This window comes from Coregonus clupeaformis, chromosome 15 (assembly GCF_020615455.1).
Source record: "Coregonus clupeaformis isolate EN_2021a chromosome 15, ASM2061545v1, whole genome shotgun sequence".
In the NCBI taxonomy this organism is placed as follows: Eukaryota; Metazoa; Chordata; class Actinopteri; order Salmoniformes; family Salmonidae; genus Coregonus; species Coregonus clupeaformis.
The window spans coordinates 25,849,209-25,875,181 of NC_059206.1; positions in this window are offsets into that span (position 1 = coordinate 25,849,209).

A 25,973-nucleotide genomic window follows, 5' to 3' on the forward strand; every position below is an offset into this window, starting at 1 on the left:
GATGGGTGGAAAAGGCAGGCCAGGAGCAAGGAAGGAGGGTGTGGTCAAAGCAAGGCATCCACCCAATCTAAATGGATTTAAAGGTGCTGTTGTAGCAGGCATAAAACAATACCTTCAACTATTTTTCTTTCCCAACATGATTTTATTTTAAATAAACTTTATTAAGATAAAATATAAAGCTTGTAGCTATGAGGGGAATGGAGGGGGGTGGGATATTTGTAAAACATTTTTTATTAATTTTTTTAATAAAATCAAGTATGATGATGTGTGATTAGAGTCAGTTGTGCATGATTATGTTGTGGATAGGGTGATATGTTAGGTCAGTTTCAGCATTATGGACATTTGGCCACTTCCACATCTTCCTTTAATGACGGGTTATGGATGGCTCTATTGATGAGCTGTCGTGGAAATTCTTCTTTAACAATGAGGAGAGACAAGGTCAATCACCAATCAGGATATTACTTTATTCCAAACGTATTAATAAGGGAGCAGGTCACACCACACACACAAGTGAATAGAGTGAGTGCTCTGCAATAATGAGGCTGGTCTACCCAGCACTCTTGAGTGTTGGGCCAAGAGCTCTGACATACAGAGATAAACAGACATCTTATATAGTGGACCTAAAAATGCTTAGTTATGGCTGGTTCCACCCTTCCACGTCAGCTCAGAAGTAAACAAGCTACCTTGTTTTCTTCTCGTGGCTAAGTGTATCGGTTCATAGCGCACAAACAAGTGATAACGCCAGTTCCGTTACTCCTCTGTTCAAGCCAACCTCTGTTCACCTCATATCTCCACACAGCTGTGCCCTTGAAAGATATGAGAAGAAATAAGATGGGCTGAGACACTGTGGTCACTTCTCAGAGGCTCTTTGTCTTATGCCGTGTGACCAAGTTACTCAGAAGCAAAGATGATACAAAACAATAACAGGTTGTTCTGTCCCTCAAGTTTTATCTCTATCCCGAGTCGCAAGTTATCTCTGAGTCGCCCCATGTCCTTTAGGATACACACAGCCCAGCTGCAGGGAGCAGAGAGTGGAATCATCCCTTCTCAGAAGCACAGTATTGCAAGTTATCAAAACCTCTTTACCAATGTTAAGCATATAATTGTTAACTATTAATATAAAACAAAGCAGGTAATTTTTACTCTCACAGAACTTCTGACCAATGATTGACTGTCTGTTTCTGATTGATGTGAGTCCAGATATGCTGTGGGTGTAATGATTACTGATGTATCTTGGTAGTCTGTAGGCCATTTTTATTGCTATGTTTTGGATTGTCTGTAGACAATTAATCTGCTGTGGTGAGGCTGTTATCCAGGCTGGTAGGGCGTATTCAAAGAGAGATCGGATATAGCTGATATAGACTTTCAACACTGTCTGAGGGAGGTGAGGCCCTGTACATTCTTCCGCACAGCGTTTTTAAGTGGTTAAGTATTTTTCGTCCCTCTCTCTCTATGTTCGCTATACAGTGGTTTGTGAAAGTATTCACCCCCCTTGGCATTTTTCCTATTTTGTTGCCTTACAACCTGGAATTAAAATGGATTTTTGGGGGGTTTGTATCATTTGATTTACACAACATGCTTACCACTTCGAAGATGCAAAATAATTTTTATTGTGAAACAAACAAGAAATAAGACAAATAAACAGAAAACTTTAGCGTGCATAACTATTCAACCCAAAGTCAATACTTTGTAGAGCCACCTTTTGCAGCAAATACAGCTGCATGTCTCTTGGGGTATGTCTCTATAAGCTTGGCACATCTAGCCACTGGGATTTTTGCCCATTCTTCAAGGCAAAACTGCTCCAGCTCCTTCAAGTTGGATGGGTTCGTCTGGTGTACAGCAATCTTTAAGTCATACCACATATTCTCAATTGGATTGAGGTCTGGGCTTTGACTAGGCCATTCCAAGACATTTAAATGTTTCCCCTTAAACCACTTGAGTGTTGCTTTAGCAGTCTGCTTAAGGTCATTGTCCTGCTGGAAGGTGAACCTCCGTCCCAGTCTCAAATCTCTGGAAGACTGAAACAGGTTTCCCTCAAGAATTTCCCTGTATTTAGCGCCATCCATCATTCCTTCAATTCTGACCAGTTTCCCAGTCCCTGCTGATGAAAAACATCCCCACAGCATGATGCTGCCACCACCATGCTTCACTGGGGATGGTTTTCTCGGGGTAATGAGAGGTGCTGGGTTTGCGCCAGACATAGCGTTTTCCTTGATGGCCAAAAAGCAACATTTTTGTCTCATCTGACCAGAGTACCTTCTTCCATATGTTTGGGGAGTCTCCCACATGCCTTTTGGCGAACACCAAACGTGTTTGCTTATTTTCTTCTTAAAGCAATGGCTTTTTTCTGGCCACTCTTCCGTAAAGCCCAGCTCTGTGGAGTGTACGGCTTAAAGTAGTCCTATGGACAGATACTCCAATCTCCGCTGTGGAGCTTTGCAGCTCCTTCAGGGTTATCTTTGGTCTCTTTGTTGCCTCTCTGATTAATGCCCTCCTTCCCTGGTCCGTGAGTTTTGGTGGGCGGCCCTCTCTTGGCAGGTTTATTGTGGTGCCATATTCTTTTTTTTTAATTATAATGGATTTAATGGTGCTCCGTGGGATGTTCAAAGTTTCTGATATTTTTTTATAACCCAACCCTGATCTGTAATTCTCCACAACTTTGTCCCTGACCTGTTTGGAGAGCTCCTTGGTCTTCATGGTGCCGCTTGCTTGGTGGTGCCCCTTGCTTAGTGGTGTTGCAGACTCTGGAGCCTTTCAGAACAGGTGTATATATACTGAGATCATGTGACAGATCATGTGACACTTAGATTCCACAAAGGTGGACTTTATTTAACTAATTACGTTACTTTTTAAGGTAATTGGTTGCACCAGATCTTATTTAGGGGCTTCATAGCAAAGGGGGTAAATACATATGCACACACCACTTTTCCGTTATGTATTTTTTAGAAGTTTTTGAAATAAGTTACTTTTTTCAATCCACTTCACCAATTTGGACTATTTTGTGTATGTCCATTACATGAAATCCAAATAAAAATAAATTTAAATTACAGGTTGTAATGCAACAAAATAGAAACAACGCCAAGGGGAATGAATACTTTTGCAAGGCACTATATGTGTTGTCTAGTGCATTTTCTTCTGAAAGGTGACTCCAAGAAATGTAGAAATGTTTTATTATTTTGCCATAAAGCTTGAGATAATAATAAGCCATTTAGCAGACACTTTTCTCCAAAGCGACTTACAGTCATGCGTGCATAATTTTTTTGTGTATGGGTGGTCCCGGGGATTGAACCCACTACCTTGGCGTTACAAGCGCCGTGCTCTACCAGTTGAGCTACAGAGGACCTATGGGTCTTTGTGTTTCTTCGTTTTTTGGCTGGTGCTTCTTGTAAGAGAGGACACATTGAGTATTTTGTGGGTTCAGCTTTATGCGCCACATGTTAGAATATGTCTCGATCTCTTGAATAGACTGCTGGAGTTTTTTTGCAGCAAGTTGAGGACATTTGGAGCTGTACCAGTAGCAGAGGTCGTCTGCAAACTTTGAGACTTGACCTATGGTGGGTGGAGGGTAATAGATGTCTGATATGTATAGCAGAAAGAGTAGTGGGCTTAGGACTGCCCCCTGTGGGACGCCTGCTTCATGAATAAATGGTGGGGATATTGCTGTGGAGACCTTTACTTTAATTGTGCGGTTATGGAGGAGCTGGTGATTATGTTTCTGATGGAAGGTGGTAGTTTAAGATTGGAGTCTTCAAGTTGATAGCACAACCCATTGTGCCACATCTTGTCAAATGCCTTTTCTATATCAAGGAAGACTTCCAGGGTAAGTTATTTTTTCTTGAAATTTCGGAGAATGTCCTCTGAAGACTTAGAATGTTATCGGTAGTTGATCTTGTTTTTCTAAAGCCAGCCTGATGGACTCCAAGAAGGCCCATTTCCTCAGTGTGGCTTCTCAGTCTTTGGGTGAGTACTCTCTCAAACAGCTTTCCAACATGACTGAGGAGGCTAATTGGTCTGTAGCTTGTGACGTTGTATGGGTCTTTACCGGGTTTGTGAATCACTGTAACAACTGCAGATTTCCAAGGTAGGGGAAACTGGCCGTGCATGAGACATGAGGTGAAGAGGTTAGAAAGCAGGTGCAGGTATACATCAAGTGCTTTGTTTGATGAGTGCACTGTCAATGTTGTCTTCCCCAGATGCTTTGTTTTTCATTTTTTTCAGATTAATCTTAGTTTCTTCGATAGTGACAGATCGGGTGAGAGGATGGTCTACTGGTGTCAGGTGTGAGGTAAATATTGTTTCCTGCATTTCTCTATCAACAATGTTTTTCCATTCTTTGTCAAAGAGAGGGTCATTGGGACAAGAGTGGACATTTTGTAGGTGGATTCTGAATAGTATTCCTTTTGTTTTGTTATCTTCTACGAGTTGGTCTTGGGACTTCAACACAGGTATGATAGTTGATTTTGTCTCCGTTACTGTTTTAGATTTTTTTGCCAGAAGGTCCGGGGTTGGTGTCTGTATCGAGCTGGTGGTAAAAGGCAATCCACTGTTTCTGTTTATGAAGGGTGAGTTGATGTCTAATATGATTCTGTAGCCAGTTAACTTCTTGTTCTGATAAAATCTCTCCGGACCTTTCTCTTCGGCTTGATGAGGCTGAGGATAATTTCTGTCTGTAATAAAGCCCTTTTGTGGGGAAAAACTCATTCTGATTGGCTGGGCCTGACTCCCCAGTGGGTTGGCCTGGCTCCCAAGTGGGTGGGCCTATGCCCTCCCAGGCCCACCCATGGCTACTCCCCAGCCCAGTCAAGTGAAATCCATAGATTAGTTCAATTGACTGATTTCCTAAAATGAACTGTGACTCAATAAAATCATTGAAATTGATGCATGTTGCGTTTATAATTTTATTCAGTATAGATAGATAGATAGATAATATATATATATATATATATATATATATATATTCAGGCCAAACTCTAGTGGATTACGACGTATTAAGGCATCTTTAAAATGGTGAAATTATGGCATTTTATTTCCATGGCAATTTCCTATCATCCACTAGGGGCAACGTGATTACCATCTAGTAGGCGTCTGTAGGGTGTTAGTGATGGGTTTGAGAATGGGCTTAAACCGCAAGCTACGGCGCCGAGGTTTGCAGATTCAAGCCCAGTTCTAGGCAATTGTTTTGAAATAATTTTGGTTTGAACCTTATCCCAAACCTCAACCCTTACCTTAACCACTCGGAATTAACACCTAAACTTAACCTTTGAGGTTAACACTATCCCAAACATTAAAGGTCCAATGCAGCCATTTTTATCTCAATATTAAATCATTTCTGGGTAACAATTAAGCACCTTACTGTGATTGTTTTCAATTAAAATGGTAAAAAAATATATTCAAAAATAGCTTCTTAGCAAAGCGCAATTTCTCAAGCAAGAATTTTGCTAGTAATGTCCTGGAGTGGTCTGAGTGGGGAGGGGAAAACTGAAAACAAGTTGTTATTGGCAGAGAGGTTTGGAACTCTCTTTCTTATGTGTCTATTAACTAATTTACAGTCCGGTGATGTCACTAGGCAGGCCAAAACTCCATCCCACCAAAGCAGGCTGACATTTCAGGCAGTCTTTTCAAACAGCTCTTATTCTAAAAGGGCATTATCATCATTTTCACAATTTCACAGTATTATTCCAACCTCATAGTGTGGAAATATATACAGTTGAAGTTGAAAGTTTACATACACTTAGGTTGGAGTCATTAAAACTCGTTTTTCAACCACTCCACACATTTTTTGTTAACAAACTATAGTTTTGGCAAATCGGTTAGGACATCTACTTTGTGCATGACACAAGTAATTTTTCAAACAATTGTTTACAGACAGATTATTTCACTTATAATTCACTGTATCACAATTCCAGTGGGTCAGAAGTTTACATACACTAAGTTGACTGTGCCTTTAAACAGCTTGGAAAATTCCAGAAAATGATGTCATGGCTTTAGAAGCTTCTGATAGGCTAATTGACATCATTTGAGTCAATTGGAGGTGTACCTCTGGATGTATTTCAAGGCCTACCTTGAAACTCAGTGCCTCTTTGCTTGACATCGTGGAAAAATCAAAAGAAATCAGCCAAGACCTCAGAAAAACAATTGAAGACCTCCACAAGTCTGGTTCATCCTTGGGAGCAATTTCCAAATGCCTGAAGGTTCCACGTTCATCTGTACAAACAATAGTATGCAAGTATAAACACTATGCAGCCGTCATACCGCTCAGGAAGGAGACGTGTTCTGTCTCCTAGAGATGAACGTACTTTGGTGCAAAAAGTGCAAATCAATCCCTAGTGAAGATGCTGGAGGAAATAGGTACAAAAGTATCTATATCCACAGTAAAACAAGTCCTATATTGACATAACCTGAAAGGCCGCTCAGCAAGGAAGAAGCCACTGCTTCAAAACCGCCATAAAAATGGCAGACTATGGTTTGCAACTGCACATGGGGACAAAGATCGTACTTTTTGGAGAAATATCCTCTGGTCTGATGAAACAAAAATATAACTGTTTGGCCATAATGACCATCGTTATGTTTGGAGGAAAAAGGGGGTAGGCTTGCAAGCCGAAGAACACCATCCCAACCGTGAAGCATGGGGGTGGGAGCATCATGCTGTGGGTGTGGTTTGCTTCAGGAGGGACTGGTAAGCTTAACAAAATAGATGGCATCATGAGGAAGGACAATTATGTGGATATATTGAAGCAACATCTCAAGACATCAGTCAGGAAGTTAAAGCTTGGTCGCAAATGGGTCTTCCAAATGGACAATGACCCCAAACATACTTCCAAAGTTGTGGCAAAATGGCTTAAGGACAACAAAGTCAAGGTATTGGAGCGGCCATCACAAAGCCCTGACCTCAATCCTATAGAAAATGTGTGGGCAGAACTGAAAAAGCATGTGCGAGCAAGGAGGCCTACAAACCTGACTCAGTTACACCAGCTCTGTCAGGAGGAATGGGCCCAAATTCACCCAACTTATTGTGGAAAGCTTGTGGAAGGCTACCCGAAACTTTTGACCCAAGTTAAACAATTTAAAGGCAATGCTACCAAATACTAATTGAGTGTATGTAAACTTCTGACCCACTGGGAATGTGATGAAAGAAATAAAAGCTGAAATAAATAATTCTCTCTACTATTATTCTGACATTTCACATTCTTAAAATAAAGTGGTGATCCTAACTGACCTAAAACAGGGAATTTTTACTTGGATTAAATGTCAGGAATTGTGAAAACCTGAGTTTAAATGTATTTGGCTAAGGTGTATGTAAACTTCCGACTTCAACTGTAGTACATTCACATGATAGAAATGTTTGTGGCATACACAATTTCAAGGACTTGCAAATGAACTCACAATTGAGATAACTGAGCAATCTAAAACGATAATTACAGAGTGAGAAGAGGTTTAGTCACAACTGATTTGAGTTTGTTCCACAAATTGAATGCATATAAAAACGTTGAGTTATAATTACACAAACTGCTCACAGTTACAACAATTGCAAGTGCTATGCAACAATTAGGGACACTTATTGTAAAATGGTAAGCAAATTAAGGTTTTGGTAAAGCAATGATAGTATGCAATTTACTTTTTCATAAAAAACGTGACCTGGTTGTAATTACCCCTGCAGTTTACTGCCACTCTCAAGGTCAGAGTTCGACAGGGCCATTTCCATAAAGTCTGTTTAAAGGTGTTGGCAGCAGCCATCAGAAAAAAGCACATAAAGCTTTTTATGGGGATGCTTTACCCTAATTCCTCATTTCCTTTAATTAGGTTTCTGTAAAGACATACCTCTGCATGGGATGAGGAGTTTAGGGAAATGGGGCACCTCTAGGCTTCTAAAACGAGGACATTTTCATTTTATATTCATGGAAATATTATATGAGTTCTATTCATAATGCTGTGTACTGTTATTAGTGTGTGTGGGGGTATGTGCGTGACTGCGTTCCTTTGCATGTGTGTTTTGCTATTTCTTGTGATACCATTAAATAAAAAAAATCTAACCTGCGTATTTGCTTATTCAAATATCCCTACTTAAGCATGTACAGACAACAAGAAATCTCTCTCTTCTCTTTCTCAGGCTATCACCCTCCTTCTCTCTTTCTGTCTACAAGTGCAAATTCAGACATTCACACACAGGATCAAAAAACACTTTTTATCATCCAGTGGGATGTATTCCTCCCAGTATCTGAGTAATCCTCAAATGCCTTTGGGAAGAGGTACTGCTTATAGGCATTTCTCACAGAGCATGAGTTTCCCTGCTGTGTGCATATACTTCCTGTCAGTTCTCTAGCAGCCTGGTGACAATAAGCAGGAGATGTGGGGACTGCTATTGCACAGGCCTGCCTGACGCACACAAGCAAGCAGGTATTATCAACAAGGGCAATAACGCATTGTTAAGGTTTTAGCGTACTTTGTTACAAAATAACAAAACTAAGGGCATGAGAGGGCCAAACTGTTTGTTGTACATGCAAGGCAGGCCATGTATGGTTGGTCGCCTGCAGTTTAGTTTATAATAATTTAGCTGAACTGCAGTATAGCTCAGATCAGATCCAGAACTCACAGCCATGAGTCACACCCAGTCACACTCTCATTTGAGATCTCCCAGGCATGCATTTCAATATATTGCAATAAATTGGAATATTAATATTTCACATGCATGAAGAATCACTAATGAGTGGCTTTGTTAGATCGGTGGGCTGGTGGGAAAATAAACATGATTTTGTTCCTTTTAATAGACTATATTTTTTCTGGAGAAAGAAATAAAACAGGGTGAAGTTTGTGTTGTAGTTTTTTTTTATGATTCTACTTGGTATATAAAGGCCTGTTAAAAATGTGAAAATGAACCTACATGAAGCAGTTAAGTGATGTTATGCACAAAAATGTAGATATTATATTTTGTGCTAGCAGCTATTTTTTCAACTAATGGGAAAATCATCAACCATCATATTGTCATTATTCTTTGATGGACTTACAGCTGTGCAGTGGAGGCTGCTGAGGGGAGGCCGGCTCATAATAATGGCTGGAACAGAGTAAATGGAATGGTATTTGATACCATTCCACCTATTCCGCTCCAGCCATTACCACGAGCCGTCCTTCCCAATTAAGGTGCCACCAACCTCCTGTGCAGCTGTGGTAATTCTATATTTTATGATTTCAATACAGCTCAATAGCACCATTGTCACAGAGATGCTTTCTGTATTCAGATGAAAACAGCAAAGGGAAAGTACATTTACTCACCATATATTGATCCCAAGCAGGTAATTACATTGTCTGATCCAATAATCGAGTGTATTGATCATTACATGGTCTCTCCCAGTAGAATGGCAGGTGGCTTTGTCCCCTAGTTTGCAACAACAAGCCTTTTCTCATCAAGGAAAGGTCCCTTCAAGAACATCACCATGATACCTCTTCTCCTCATAACATTCCAATCAAAGATGTGTTGGAGTGATTTATTGAAGTACCCAGTACATGGATTTACTGCAGTTATATCATGCCATATGTGTGCACTTATAATAGGATATAAGTATATTTAGAAATCCATATAATACATTTCAATACTATATTATTAGGGAACTCTATGGTGAAGCTGAACTGTTTCTGATTTCTCCTCTTCTTCCTCCAGCGACAGGCCAACATGACCCATCTCTCTTTCTTGATCCCTGCTTTAACAGCTGCTTCAAAAATATTGCACCACTCATTCGTCTTTATATTTTTCCTTTTCATCTGACCCTGTTAAGGGAAAGAGAGAGGCAAAATTGTTTGCTGTAAAAAGGATTGCTGGGCATTTCGATTCAGATCAGGTCATCAGATTATGGGCTGGTGAATTGGTCATCTGTGGCAAAAGCCATCAGATATTGAAAGGCAATCAAATAAGTGTAAATCTGCCTCTGAATTGGGCCCAAACATGGACCTCCCTCTGATAGGTCATTTCACAACCTAGTGGGCTTGCTCATTTGAGGACCTGTTCAAAAATGAAATTTGAGAGAAACCACATTCTAACGTAACTAAAACCACAGATGAAATGACCCCTTCTCGTGTGGAGATATAGCTTCAGATAGGATTGCTTTAGGAACAAGGGTGTTTTGTGGTATCAGTTAAATGATTAATGAAATACTTATTATTAGTCATTATCTGTCTTTAATAGGTTTGCCCTGTAGGGTAAATCAAGCACACATCCTAAAAAGGCCTTGGGTGTAAAATTCCATCAGTAATTGATCTAGGAGCACAAGGCCTATAAAAACTATTCACAAACTAATTACCTCAACTAGTTTGCAATACAGCCTTTTTGATTGACACATTCCTTGACAGATGCAGGAGTTAAATATGTAAAAACATGATATTTTATAGACATGCACAGGTATTGAATGGGATTGCATCACTCAGAGTGCCATAGAGCCCACTGCATCACCTGAAGATAGAGAACAGTAGGCTGATATTCAAAGAGCAGAGACTGGTTCTGTTTAAGATCCAGAACATAAAATGGGGCCAGTAGTGAGGGGCACTGGGTGAGTAAATCAGTGTGACAGCTGATGAGTGAGACAGATGACATGGGTAGTTCCCCTTTAGATGTTAAAGGATTTGTTTTGTCAGAAACCCTCCGTTAGAAATCCCCCTTATCCAGCTTTTATCAGCTGGGGTCAGTCATGCTCTAATGGTGTTCTTACACATAAGCCCCTTGTTTATATGGATGTGGTCTGGCAGGTGGGGGAAGAAAAGTATGTTCACGAGAGGGCTGTAAACCAGGCACTGAGTATCTGCCACTGCGTATTTAAATGTGTGTGTGTGCGCATGTGTACAGCGTGTATATATGTGTGTACAGCGTGTGTCTGTGGATGCTATGGCCCACATTAGAGATGTGGCAAGGCCCTTCACAGCACATGAGCAGGGGAGCTGCTGACCGTAGGTTTAAACAGATTACAGTTGTCACCGACCGCCTCTCTCACTTAGTTTTCCTATCAGTGAGGGGAGTATGTGCAATCTGTGTGGTATTATGCTGCAGTGGTATCCTTCCTATTGTTGTAGAGGCAGTGGAATATATACAAACAGGCCTAAGGCAATGACAACACCTAGATGAATGTTAGACTGTTGCACACCACAGACATCCACATTAGCCTTAGCAGGGAGTATATTCTCACTGCAGTCATGCATCTAGATTTCATGTCCAGCTTGAAATGTAGGTATGGATATCTACAGTATAATTGCTTCCCTAGGAATGTGAGAAATGTGTTTTTATGGTAACATTTGCAGCAGGAGAGGAAAAATGCTAACCTTGGTGAAAATACGTTGATTATTTTTGAGTTGTGAAGACAATCCACTTTCTTTACTTGAAGAAATATTATGATTCTTTTTTTTCAGAAGCCAATGATCTCTATTTAATTTTTTTCATATAAAAGAAGAGTCATTACAGATGTTTGTAAAAGTTCAACTTTTGTTGCCTCACCTAACCTAGTTTACAAAATGGCAGTTATTGATGAAACATCAGGCCAGAACTGTTAGATCAAAGCAGGGCTGTTCTTCTATGTTTAAAGTGCTGAGTGAGCTAATGGAGTAAAGCATTACAATGAGAGCTAAGATCTTCAACAATGGGTTCAGCATGAACCTTAACACACAATCAATTGATCCATGTATCACCAAAGCATATTAACTAGGCTGTCACTCGATTCTCATCTGCATTAAGAGATTTAGATCTAAATGTATTTTCATTTCATAGCTTATGGAGTCTGATTGAGATGGCTGTTGTTAGTTGTTTTTCTATATTTTTTGATTCATATTTGAGTTATGTATTAGACAGAGCAATTTACAGTAATATGCTAAGACATCATATCTACAGAAGAATAATGATACATCCCATTAGACATCATGCACACTATGTATTCAGACAAATAGGATGTTTATTTTGCCTAGTCTTAACTCCTTCCACTCAGTACCTGCAGGTCTGAGTAATTGTACTGACATACTTGCCTATGTTAAATTATTCCTGTAAACCCAATAAACAATGTAAATAACCATCAATTACCTGTTTTCCAATGAGACAAGGCTTTTGATACATTCCATACATCCACTAAAACAGCACAATACAACCTCAGAATATTCCCATAGAAAGTCGACCATATACTGTATATATATAAAAAAAAACGTTTTTAGCTGTGGTGATCAGGGTCTTATTGCTGGGTAATTCCAGCACATCATTGAGCGATAACAGCTGGTGGTTTGTGTCTCTCATCACAAGGCACCTGCCAGGTCTGCAGATGGGACCTCATAGAATGAATGACACCCAATGGGACAGGCTCAATTATTTGGAACTTTTGTTTTAATATGGACATGCCAGGGGGAAATGCTTTAGACGGTTGCTGTTAGGAGTGATGTGCGCTCATTGACAGGGTAAATGGAAATGTATTCTGAATAGAGCCGAGAGGAGGATAGTGGATAGCAATATTGCCCCTGTGGCTGGACAGAGTGGCAGGAGTGGTGGGCGGAGGGGAGGGGTGGTGGAGATCCCAGGCTTATCTCGCAGGTGTCATTGTAGAGAGGAGGCACAGAGACAGAGTTGTCAATCTGCCTAATTCTATACCATTCCAGCTACCCAGGATTAAACTGAAGTTGGTGTGGCGGTGGTGGCTGTCTGGCTCCCCCCACTGCCTGCTCGTGTCCTGCCTCACTGCAGAGGGTGTCACGATCGTTGAGAGACGGGTCGGACCAAGGTGCAGCGTGAAAAGCATACATGTTTATTAACCCAATAAACATACAAACAAAACAAGAAACAACGTAATGTGAAGTCCTCAGGCTAAACACATACAAGCCTAAACGGAACAAGATCCCACAACTAAGGTAGGCAACATGGCTACCTAAGTATGATCCCCAATCAGAGACAACGAGCGACAGCTGTCTCTGATTGGGAATCACACCCGGCCAAACATAGAAATACAACCTAGATCTGCAACATAGAAATAGACTAACATAGATCTCAAATAGACATTTACACCCTGACTCAACAAACAAGAGTTCCATAGGTCAGGGCGTGAAAGAGGGATAATGACGACCTGATGTGTACCCCATCCTCCTCCTCATCACACCCTGTCTCCAAGGGGAAGAGCTTTGTCCACTAGCCAAGTTTATTTCCTGTCCCTATCATCAGCCAGCCCACCAGGCTTCATGCGCCTGCAACACCAAGGGTCAATATCATTACCAGACACCTCTGCACAGCCTTATGTAACACAGAAACAGGCTGCTTTTCCCTTGTGCTCCATCAGTATGCCTTTCTTTCTTGGTCGTTTGTAGCTCAGTTGGTAGAGCATGGTGCTTGTAACGCAATGTTAGTGGGTTTGATTCCCGGGACCACCCATACATAAACTGGATAAAAGCGCCTGCTAAATGGCATATATTTCTTTGTCTCTCTCTCCTGTGACTTACACTCTTTCTCCTACTTGTTCTATGTCCTCCCTCACCATTTCTAATCTCTCAATCTCTCTGAGAATTTATGGCTCAGAATGAACCTCCTGCCCAGACATTTACCTGTTTATTAAGCTCCCTTTCTGTCCTGCAGTGTGGCTCTCAGGTGAAACAAAAAGAACAGACCAGATCAGTGGATAAATAACCCCAGTGGGAGTCCACCCCAGAAGTAGGGGAGCGATGTGATGCAAGCATGCAAGATAAGTGCCTGACATCAGAGCTTGGCTCTAGTCATTTTATTAGCCCACAGCATAGAATTCTGGAATTGTACATACATTTTTTTTCTCTGTTTATACCAGATGAAGCATATTTCAATTAACTAGTTTGGCTCACACCATTCTGCGATGCAATCGTCTTTGAAGAGAGATTGCTGCTGAGAATACAAACAAGACACCCAGGTAAACAAACAACCCTGCTGTGTACGTTAGCGCCACCGCCTTGACAAGACTGCCTGTCTAAATGCCCTTCCATTGGGTAATCTTTGAAGACAGATTACTCAGATCTTTCATGTCACTCCAGTCACATCCTATCCTCTTGCGCTATAACTAATTTACCCTGTCAGATGTGGCATCCAGGAAAATTAAAACACCAGCTTCCAAACTTCACATTTATCATCCTAATTCTCCTCAACAACTCTGTTGCCATGTCATTCAAAGCTGCATTTAGAATCCCGAACAGGCCGCAAATTAAGACTGGGAGTCACTGAAGCAAATATACAATCCCTCGCTTCCAAAACTCCATAAAATGAAATTCGCTCTCCAGTCTATTAACATACATATTACATGTGTCTTATATGAAATTCCCAACTTAATTATTTTCAATGGGCTGTGTAATCTGGAGTAAGTATATTCCTCTAAAAAGCATATTTTCTTCACAACACAAGCATCAAATCACCCTTTTAGCAGGTTGCTAGTAAATATGAAATTTACTTTTAATAAGGCGCCTAGCTGCAAGGGGCCAGGTTTTGCATCCCTTTTGGTGCAGAGGGATAGAGCAATGCCAATCGGAGGGGCCTGCACTGGTCTAGCCTACAGGGAGGCAGCCAGGCTGGTTCATCTGGAAACACCGTAATCATGATGGAGGGTGGCAGGACCTCAAGCCATGCATAAAAACCAGGAAAGCTTATTCTCTGCAAGCTGTGTAAACTTGATTAATTAAACATGCTCTGGAGTAGAGGCTCCATTACAGCATCTTTTGTAAAATCACAATAATCCCCTGGTGAACAGTGCTGGCGTGGAAAGAAGCCATTCATGTCATGTCCCTATACCCATCATGAGGTTGCTACAACCTAGCCTATGAATTAAAGTTTCAACATAGGTGCACACAGGTTGAGAGAAAATGTTGAGGTGACAGACAGTGACACATTCAATACCGCCTTGCACACTCTTGCCTGCATCTAGCTTATCTAGGGTGTAATCATTAGTCCAACAGTTGCAAACGAGAGTTTCTATTGGACAAATTCAGGTATTTTTATCCCCGTTTCGTTTGCGTCCGTTTAAGAAACGTTTTTATCAACAGAATCGGCGGAATGAATAGACCCGTGATCACGCATAAACACAGTTCTCTTTCATAGCAGCCACGTTGTATTCCTCCTCGCCTCTATGCACTCTCCTCCTCTCACCTTTCCCCTTTGTTTGTGGACTTCAATGCACAACACATCAGCTGTATGTGACCAGGCGAAAATACCTTTCCAAGGCAAACCATGTCATAACCGCTACACACAGCCTACATCGTTGTCCACATATTAGCTAAAGTAACGTCCTAGTCAACATAGCTAATAGAACTAATGCATTAGTAAACCCGCTGCAATCATGCAGTAACATTACAGTGTATAGTCAGTAAGCAGTTACACTGGCGGGCCCCGGTGGCAATAAATTAACAAAACCAAAAGTGTACCTTGACTTGGAAGAGTCCTAGTGTTGTGTTGGATAGTAATAGCCAGCTAGCTAACATAGCATCCCTCTGTTTGAGCCGGTGTTTGAGTAGGCTAAACTAGCCAGCTGCATTTGCTAGCTAAGTAAGTGAACACAGAAAGTGACAAAACAATTACAATCTCTCTCTCTCTTGCTTCTCCTTCATTTTTGAAGAAATGAATTTGTTGGTCCTCCCCTTCCTCCTCTGAGGAGCCTCCAATGAACTACACACATATAATCCATCTCATTACATACATGGAAAAATCAAGGACACTTTTTCATAGTACCTTCTGATGTTATGGTAAGAGCTGTTGGTGTCAGGCAGGGGGGATACTATATGTGTCAAAACCACAGATATGTCAGTCAGGGGGCACATCACTGAATGAGGTTATAGGATCACTTGTATGCCAATGCTCTTAGCTATGATCACAAGAGAAAATCATCATCTGTTCTCCCATTCCTCCTCTGCCAGAATAAATGTTAATTGTTCTTCTACACATTTTTTGGCAGAATTACAGTTGAAATCATGCTATGAATAAGAGTACCCCAAGAGGGTTAGTTATATTTTCCCTTTTCTGTTCCAATTGTACATCAACCTCCTAGACACAATTTTTCAATAATGATGTCAGGGTTTATTTTTCTGACTATGACCTTCATTCAGACATTTTCACATAGACTGCCTCCCCAAAGGAAATAATCAGTAAGACATGAGATCAGAGTAATGTTTTCATTGAGACAGGTGTTACCGTATTGCATCAGTAAACACTGTTGTTACAAACAGGAAGAAAAAAAAACATTAGCTGACATTCTAGACAGTGTGCAATTACTGTGCAAAGTCAAAATGATCAATAAAACGCATTCAATCCAAAGTTAATCATAAAATATTGTGACATGCTGTTTCTTTTGCCAATATGCACCTGCAGATACTTTTAAACTATTAATGATGTACAGTACCAGTCAAAAGTTTGGACACACATACTCATTCAAGGGTTTTTCTTTATTTTTACTATTTTTTACATTGTAGAATAGTAGTGAAGACATCAGAACTATGAACTAACACATATGGAATCACGTAGTAACCAAACAAGTGTTACATGAATCAAAATATATTTTATATTTGAGATTCTTCAAATAGCCACACTTTGCCTTGATGACAGCTTTGCACACTCTTGGCATTCTCTTAACCAGCTTCATGAGGTAGTCACCTGGAATGCATTTCAATTAACAGGTATGCCTTCTTAAAAGTTAATTTGTGGAATTTCTTTCCTTCTTAAAGCGTTTGAGCCAATCAGTTGTGTTGTGACAAGGTAGGGGGGGTATACAGAAGATAGCCCTATTTGGTAAAAGACCAAGTCCATATTATGGCAAGAACAGCTCAAATAAGCAAAGAGAAATGACAGTCCATCATTACTTTAAGACATGAAGGTCAGTCAATACGGAACATTTCAAGAACTTTGAAAGTTTCTTCAAGTGCAGTCACAAAAACCATCAAGCGCTATGATGAAACTGGCTCTCATGAGGACCGCCAAAGGAATGGAAGACCCAGAGTTACCTCTGCTGCAGAGGATAAGTTCATTAGAGTTACCAGCCTCAGACATTGCAGCCCAAATAAATGCTTCACAGAGTTCAAGTCACAGACACATCTCAAAATCAACTGTTCAGAGGGGACTGTGTGAATCAGGCATTCATGGTCGAATTGCTGCAAAGAAACCACTACTAAAGGACACCAATAAGAGGAAGAGACCTGCTTGGGCCAAGAAACACGAGCAATGGACATTAGACCGGTGGAAATGTGTCCTTTGGTCTGGAGTCCAAATTGGCAATTTTTGGTTACAACCGCCGTGGCTTTGTGAGACACGTTTGGGTGAACGGATGATCTCTGCATGTGTATTTCCCACCGCAAGGCATGGAGGAGGAGGTGTTATCGTGTGGGGGTGCTTTGCTGGTGACAATGTCTGTGATTTACTTAGAATTCAAGGCACACTTAACCAGCATGGCTACCACAGCATTCTGCAGTGATACACCATCCCATCTTGTTTGGGCTTAGTGGGACTATCATTTGTTTTTCAACAGGACAATGACCCAACACACCTCCAGGTTGTGTAAGGGCTATTTTACCAAGAAGGAGAGTGATGTAGTGCTGCATTAGATGACCTGGCCTCCACAATACCCAGACCTCAACCCAATTGAGATGGTTTGGGATGAGTCGGACGGCAGAGTGAAGGAAAAGCAGCCAACAAGTGCTCAGCATATGTGGGAACTCCTTCAAGACTTTTGGAAAAGCATTCCAGGTGAAGCTGGTTGAGAGAATGCCAAGTGTGTGCAAAGCTATCGTCAAGGCAAAGGGTGGCTATTTGAAGAATCTCAAATATAAAATATATTTTGATTTGTTTAACACTTTTTTGGTTACTACAAAAACGATGTACTATTTCATAGTTTTGATGTCTTCACTATTATTCTACAATGTAGAAAACAGTAAAAAAAAAAAAAAAAACTTGAATGAGTAGGTGTGTCCAAACTGGTACTGTATGCCTTTGGAGGAAGTTATTGGAACATTTAAAAAGCCAGTTTCTACAGAACAGCAAAGGAAACCAGATAAGGTATAGGTATTAAATAGATACCTTGTATTAAAAAGCCCTCGGGCCCATGAAAATGTGAGGAAAAACTAAAATGGTGTAACGTTAGAACGGCCAAACTGATAGTCTGTTAAAAGTTAACCTAACCCAGTCAATCAGCAACCATGACTCAATGTGACCTAAAATGGCTATTATGTTTGTGACCCAGAATTGTATAGAATCAGAATTTTTATGTGTGATTTTACCAGGGATACCAATCTGTCTCTACCAAGTCCCTGCAGAACCTGTCCTACATTTGCATTCATGAGCATGCCCACTTCTCCAGTACACCTCTTCCAGGATTACAGTAAATGTTCAAATTCACACTTGCCCAAGCCTCAACTTTCCATGGTAAATTAATTGTGTGCTTCTTCTGGGGGACTGCATGCTGTGATGAGGATGAGGTGAGGGGAGAAGCGTCCTTTCTCCTGTCTCTAGAGCAGTCATTACCACTTAATGTCCTCGTAATTGTTTTTTATCCCTCCCCCTCCATATTGCAAGTCCACACATTTCCTGATGAAGTGTTATTAGCATTTTTAAGATTCTGTATTGATTTGCATATATCTTTTTTTTCCACTATTAACATATTTTACATGAATTGTTAAAAGGTCTCATAAGAATTATACTAACAAGCTGTATTTGTATGCGCAGGAAGAGGAATGAAATGAGGAGCTTCTAGGAGGACATCTCTTTGCATCAAAGAGGACTTCATCTTAGTCATCCATAGATCTTATGTCCTCACGACATTTAAACAGACCTTTATGGCAGGCTCAATAACAATTGTGAAGCAACAATGGTAATGCTATGCGTGAATACTTATGTTGGAAAAAGGGAAACAAAGACGACATCTTCAGCGTGATTGCCGCTGCCTCATGGAGAGAACATTCTGCACGCTTTCAGTACATACAGGTAATGATAGGACTATAGCTGTAATATTGAACTGTGTTGGAATTGTTTCTGATGCATTATTCATCATTAACATGCGTCATACAAAAATAATTACTTTGATAACAGTATAGGCAATTATCATTTGAAATTGTGATTTGCAACTGTGTTGCTATTTCTAATGTGTTAGTTATTTGGCAGTATTGTGTTGGTATTGGCATTGGCATTGCTACGATAAGTTAACTAGGGTTGTTGATCATATAGTGCCTTGCAAAAGTATTCATCCCTTTGGCGTTTTTCCTATTTTTTTGCATTACAACCTGTAATTTAAAAGGATTTCATGTAATGGACATAGACAAAATAGTCCAAATTGGTGAACAGAAATGAAAAAAAATCTTTTAAAAAAATAACATAAAAGTGGTGCGTGCATATGTATTCACCCCCTTTGCTATGAAGCCCCTAAATAAGATCTGGTGCAACCAATTACCTTCAGAAGTCACGTAATTAGTTAAATAAAGTCCACCTGTGTGCAATCTAAGTGTCACATGATCTGTCACATGATCTCAGTATATACACCTGTTCTGAAAGGCCCCAGAGTCTGCAACACCACTAAGCAAGGGGCACCAGTAAGCAAGGGGCACCACCAAGCAAGCGGCACCATGAAGACCAAGGAGCTCTCCAAACAGGTCAGGGACAAAGTTGTGGAGAAGTATGAAAATGTATGCACTCACTAACTGTAAGTCGCACTGGATAAGAGTGTCTGCTAAATTACTAAAATGTAAATGTAAGTACAGATCAGGGTTGGGTTATAAAAAAATATCAGAAACTTTGAACATCCCACAGAGCACCATTAAATCCATTATTAAAAAACTGAAAGAATATGGCACCACAACAAACCTGTCAAGAGAGGGCCGCCCACCAAAACTCACAGACCTGGCAAGGAGGGCATTAATCAGAGAGGCAACAAAGAGACCAAAGATAACCCTGAAGGAGCTGCAAAGCTCCACAGCGGAGATTGGAGTATCTGTCCATAGGTCCACTTTAAGCCGTACACTCCACAGAGCTGGGCTTTACGGAAGAGTGGCCACAAAAAAGCCAGTGCATAAAGAAAAAAATAAGCAAACACATTTGGTGTTCTCCAAAAGGCATGTGGGAGACTCCCCAAACATATGGAAGAAGGTACTCTGGTCAGATGAGACTAAAATTGAGCTTTTTGACCATCAAGGAAAATGCTATGTCTGGCGCAAACCCAACACCTCTCATCAACCCGAGAACACCATCCCCACAGTGAAGCATGGTGGTGGCAGCATCATGCTGTGGGGATGTTTTTTATTGACAGGGACTGGGAAACTGGTCAGAATTGAAGGAATGATGGATGGCGCTAAATACAGGGATATTGTTGAGGGAAACCTGTTTCAGTCTTCCAGAGATTTGAGACTGGGATGGAGGTTCACCTTCCAGCAGGTCAATGACCCTAAGCATACTGCTAAAGCAACACTCCAGTGGTTTAATGGGAAACATTTAAATGTCTTGGAATGGCCTAGTCAAAGCCCAGACCTCAATCCAATTGAGAATCTGTGGTATGACTTAAAGATTGCTGTATACCAGCGGAACCCATCCAACTTGAAGGAGCTGGAGCAGTTTTGCCTTGAAGAATGGGCAAAAATCCCAGTGGCTAGATGTGCCAAGCTTATAGAGACATACCCCAAGAGACTTGCAGCTGTAATTGTTGCAAAAGGTGGCTCTACAAAGTATTGACTTTGGAGGGGTGAATAGTTATGCACGCTCAAGTTTTCAGTTTTCTTGTTTGTTTCACAATAAAAAAAAAATTTAATCTTCAAAGTGGCAGGCATGTTGTGTAAATCAAATGATACAAACCCCTAAACAATCAATTTTAATTCCAGGTTGTATAGGAAAAATGCCAAGGGGGGTGAATATTTTCGCAAGCCACTGTATCTAATAGAACTCAGAGGGTTTTCTTTAATGGAAGCTTCTCTAATGTAAAATGTGGTGTACCGCAGGTCAGCTATCTAGGCCCTCTACTCTTTTCTATTTTGACCAATGCCCATGCCACTGGCATTAAACAAAGCATGTGTGTCCATGTACAGTGAGGGAAAAATGTATTTGATCCCCTGCTGATTTTGTATGTTTGCCCACTGACAAAGACATGATCAGTCTATAATTTTAATGGTAGGTTTATTTTAACAGTGAGAGACATAATAACAACAAAAAAATCCAGAACAACATTTTAATGAGGGAAATAAGTATTTGACCCCTCTGCAAAACATGACTTAGTACTTGGTGGCAAAACCATTGTTGGCAATCACAGAGGTCAGACGTTTCTTGTAGTAGGCCACCAGGTTTGCACACATCTCAGGAGGGATTTTGTCCCACTCCTCTTTGCAGATCTTCTCCAAGTCATTAAGGTTTCGAGCCTGACGTTTGGCAACTCGAACCTTCAACTCCCTCCACAGATTTTCTATGGGATTAAGGTCTGGAGACTGGCTAGGCCACTCCAGGACCTTAATGTGCCTCTTCTTGAGCCACTCCTTTGTTGCCTTGGCCATGTGTTTTGGGTCATTGTCATGCTGGAATACCCATACATGACCCATTTTCAATGCCCTGGCTGAGGGAAGGAGGTTCTCACCCAAGATTTGACGGTACATGGCCCCGTCCATCATCCCTTTGATGTGGTGAAGTTGTCCTTTCCCCTTAGCAGAAACCCCCCCCCCCCAAAGCATAATGTTTCCACCTCCATGTTTGACGGGTGGTATGGTGTTCTTGGGGTCATAGGCAGCATTCCTCCTCCTCCAAACATGGTGAGTTGAGTTGATGCCAAAGAGCTCGATTTTTGTCTCATCTGACCACAACACTTTCACCCAGTTCTCCTCTGAATCATTCAGATGTTCATTGGCAAACTTCAGACGGTCCTGCATATGTGCTTTCTTGAGCAGGGGGACCTTGCGGGCGTTGCAGGATTTCAGTCCTTCACGGCGTAGTGTGTTACCAATTGTTTTCTTGGTGACTATGGTCCCAGCTGCCTTGAGATCATTGACAAGATCCTCCCGTGTAGTTCTGGGCTGATTCCTCACCGTTCTCATGATCATTGCAACTCCACGAGGGGAGATCTTGCATGGAGCCCCAGGCCGAGAGAGATTGACAGTTATTTTGTGTTTCTTCCATTTGCGAATAATTGCACCAACTGTTGTCACCTTCTCACCAAGCTGCTTGGCGATGGTCTTGTAGCCCATTCCAGCCTTGTGTAGGTCTACAATCTTGTCCCTGACATCCTTGGAGAGCTCTTTGGTCTTGGCCATGGTGGAGAGTTTGGAATCTGATTGATTGATTGCTTCTGTGGACAGGTGTCTTTTATACAGGTAACAAGCTGAGATTAGGAGTACTCCCTTTAAGAGTGTGCTCCTAATCTCAGCACGTTACCTGTATAAAAGACACCTGGGAGCCAGAAACGTTCTGATTGAGAGGGGGTCATATACTTATTTCCCTCATTAAAATGCAAATCAATTAATAACATTTTTGACATGCGTTTTTCTGGATTTGTTTGTTGTTATTCTGTCTCTCACTGTTCAAATACATCTACCATTAAAATTATAGACTGATCATTTCTTTGTCAGTGGGCAAACATACAAAATCAGCAGGGGATCAAATACTTTTTTGCCTCACTTTATGCTGATGATTCAACCATATATGCACCAGCAACCACAGCTAATGAAGTCACTGAAACCCTTAACAAAGAGTTGCAGTTTTTTTTGGAATGGATGGCCAGTAATAAACTGGTCCTGACCATCTCTAATCTAAGAGCATTGTATTTGGTACAAATCATTCCCTAAATTCTAGACCTAAGCTGAATCTGGTAATGAATGCCGTGGCTATTTTACAAGTTCAGGAGGCTAAATTTTTTGGCGTTACCTTAGATTGTAAACTGTCATGGTCAATACATATAGAGTCAATGGTTGTAAAGATGGGGAGAGGTCTGTCCGTAATAAAGAGATGATCTGCTTTCTTGACACCATACTCCACAAAGCAAGTCCTGCAGGCTCGAGTTCGATCTTATCTTGATTATTGTATTGTCATATAGTCAAGTGCTGCAAAGAAAGACCTAGTTAAGCTGCAGCTGGCCAATAACAGAGAGGCACGTCTTGCTCTTCATTGTAATCAGAGGGCTGATATGAATACTGTGCATGCCAGTCTCTCTTGCTAAGAGTTAAGGAAATACTGACTGAGTCACTTCTTGCTTTTATAAGAAACATTAATGTGTTGGAAATACCAAATTGTTTGCATAGTCAACTTACACACAGCACTGACACACACACTTACCCCACCAGACATGCCAGCAGGGGTATTTTCACAGTCTCCATGTCTAGAACAAATTGAAGGAAACGTACAGTATTATACAGAGCCATGAGTGCATGGAACTCCCTTCCATCTTATACTGTATAGTGCAAGTGAACAGCAAACCTAATAAAAAACGAATAAAGCGACACAATGCCTCTCCCCCATGTGACCTACTTGTTGTGTATATGTACTGACATGTATGTGTAACTGGTAGATGCACACACACGCACACACACTACATGTTAATGTGTTTAAATATATGTAAATTGTAAAGTATTTTGTCTGTAATGTCTTTTTCATTATATGTGACTCGTTTCAGGAAACTAGGCGTATGTCGTGGGTTACTACTTCACAGGAGAGCCATTTGAATGTAAACTTTTTTTAAATCAAAATGCATTTTTTGCCTTCTGGAACGTGAACTTTCATGTGCCTTAATAACAAACTTGTATGCCATCTGTAAATATGAATAAAATTGTTAAATTACAAACCTAGTTGGTTAAGCCACAGAAAAAGACAGCAACCTTCCCACTAGCCATGATTGGCTGAGATAATGAGTGGGCTGGACATGCCGAGAGAGGAGTTTGGATTGGTCTGCCATATAGCATGCTTCTGTCTATTTGAGCTGGTCAGTATGTGTAGGCAATCCAGTCTAAAGCGGCTTTTTTTTTATGTATCGTGGAGCTGCATAAGTGTTGCTCTCCACTTTCTGGAGGATCGAGTTTTGAAATCAGTAGAATAAGAGTATGATAGCTAAAGAGATGGAGAAAACACCTGTCTCCGGATTACATCTTAAAACTAAGGGCAACCATCGCATCCATGACAGGGAGATGCGTCCATCCATGCATGATATATATGGGTAAGATAGTCTAGCTAGCAACATTTTCAGATATTACATGTTTCTAATTTTGACAGAAAGTGGTTTCATTTCAAGTTAAAGTGTACTGCTAGCTAGCTAACTAACATTAGCTGGCTGGCTCGCTAGCTAACATTACGTTTATGATCTTATTATTCGTATCTCAAGCCATTTGCTTGGCTAGTTATAGCCTAATGTTAGCTAGCTAACATTGAACCTGGTTGGTTAGCTACCTGCAGATTCATGCAGGATAGTAATGTAATGAGTTGGGATTATGGTTCATTGTTTACCTAGCTAGCTAGCTAGCTACATGTCTTAACAAAAGACTCCACTATGCAAGTAACCACTTCGGGTGCAATCATAAATTCAGTCTGAGTATGCCAGAGCGCAGAATAACTGATGAATTTGCGAACGTACAACACCCATTGAATATGGCCGGTGTCAGTAAACTTTGGCAAAAAAGCGTAATTAAATTGTTGCCAGCAGCACAGATACAGTCACTAACGCTCTGGATAACATGAAAACAGCCTAACCAGCTCTGCTAGTGCGAGTAAAATGGTCAGTGGGGTGTTCTCTCACAATGAACCATAATCCCAATTTTGTGTCTGGAAGTAGCTAGCTAATGTTAGCCAGTTAGCTTGGGTGCTTGACTGCCGTTGTGAGGTCAGAACGCTCGGATCAACCCTACTCATCGGCCAGAGTGTCAAGTATGCACTCTGAACGCTCCGAGACCAAAACGAGGTGGGTGGGGCTAAAGATTAAGAGGGTGTGAACGATGCTAAATGGGTGTAGACAAAGAAGAGCTCTTCAGTAGGTACCAAAACATTCAAAGGCCATTTTCTCAAAAGTGAGATTACAAATTTATCAACTTTCAAAGCAGAATTACTTTCCCATTGTTCCCTTAAATGCAGTGAATGATATACCATTTTGTAGCTCTGTGTCTCTGCTTTTATCCAACATAAAAAACACAATTTCGAATTTTGCTACATAAGACCGAATCAAGGCAGTTGGTCACATATGTCGGACCCCAGTAAGACTAGCTGTCGTCATTGTCTTGTCGTCGGCTAATGTGATGAGTGTGATAGAAGGAGTCAGGCGCAGGAGGATAATCTCCGAAATCAGAGTTTATTCCGTCGTACACAAATAGCGCTGGATAGCGACACACGAAAACAGGCACAGGGGAAACTATCTACCCTGGCAATACACGGTACGGGATACTCCAATAATATACAGGCACAGGGGACATATCTACCCTGGCAATACAAAGTGCGAGTAGCTTCATCGAGCTCCACTACTCTCACAAATAACAATCACCCACAAGGACAAGGGGGGCAGAGGGAACACTTATACACGGACTAATGAGGGGATAAGAACCAGGTGTGTGTAATTAACAAGACAAGACAAATGGAATGATGATATATGGAGTGGCAGTGGCTAGTAAGCCGGTGACGACGAACGCCGAAGCCTGCCCGAACAAAGAGGGGAGACAGCCTTGGTGGAAGTCGTGACATCTAATGGGCATCCTAATAAATAAAAATGCTAATAAAATAAAATAAATTCTACATTAGAAAACGTCCTTCTTGGTCGTTGTGCTGGGATATAAGGGAAAAGGGTGTATTCTTATTTATCAGGATGCCTACACCTCTGCTGTTACTACAGTAGGTGGCATCATAGGCCTCTCCAACCCAGCTTCTATTTAAATATTCAATTTCTCCTTTTTTTTATGTAACTCTTGCAGGAAAACCACATCTGCTGACAATAAATGTTAAATAACTTTTTTTTTTTTTTTGCCATCATGGAGCCCGTGCACATTCCATGTAATAAGTTGGATTTTGTTGGTCTTTACTTGTATAGAATCAAAGTTAACCTTTTCTG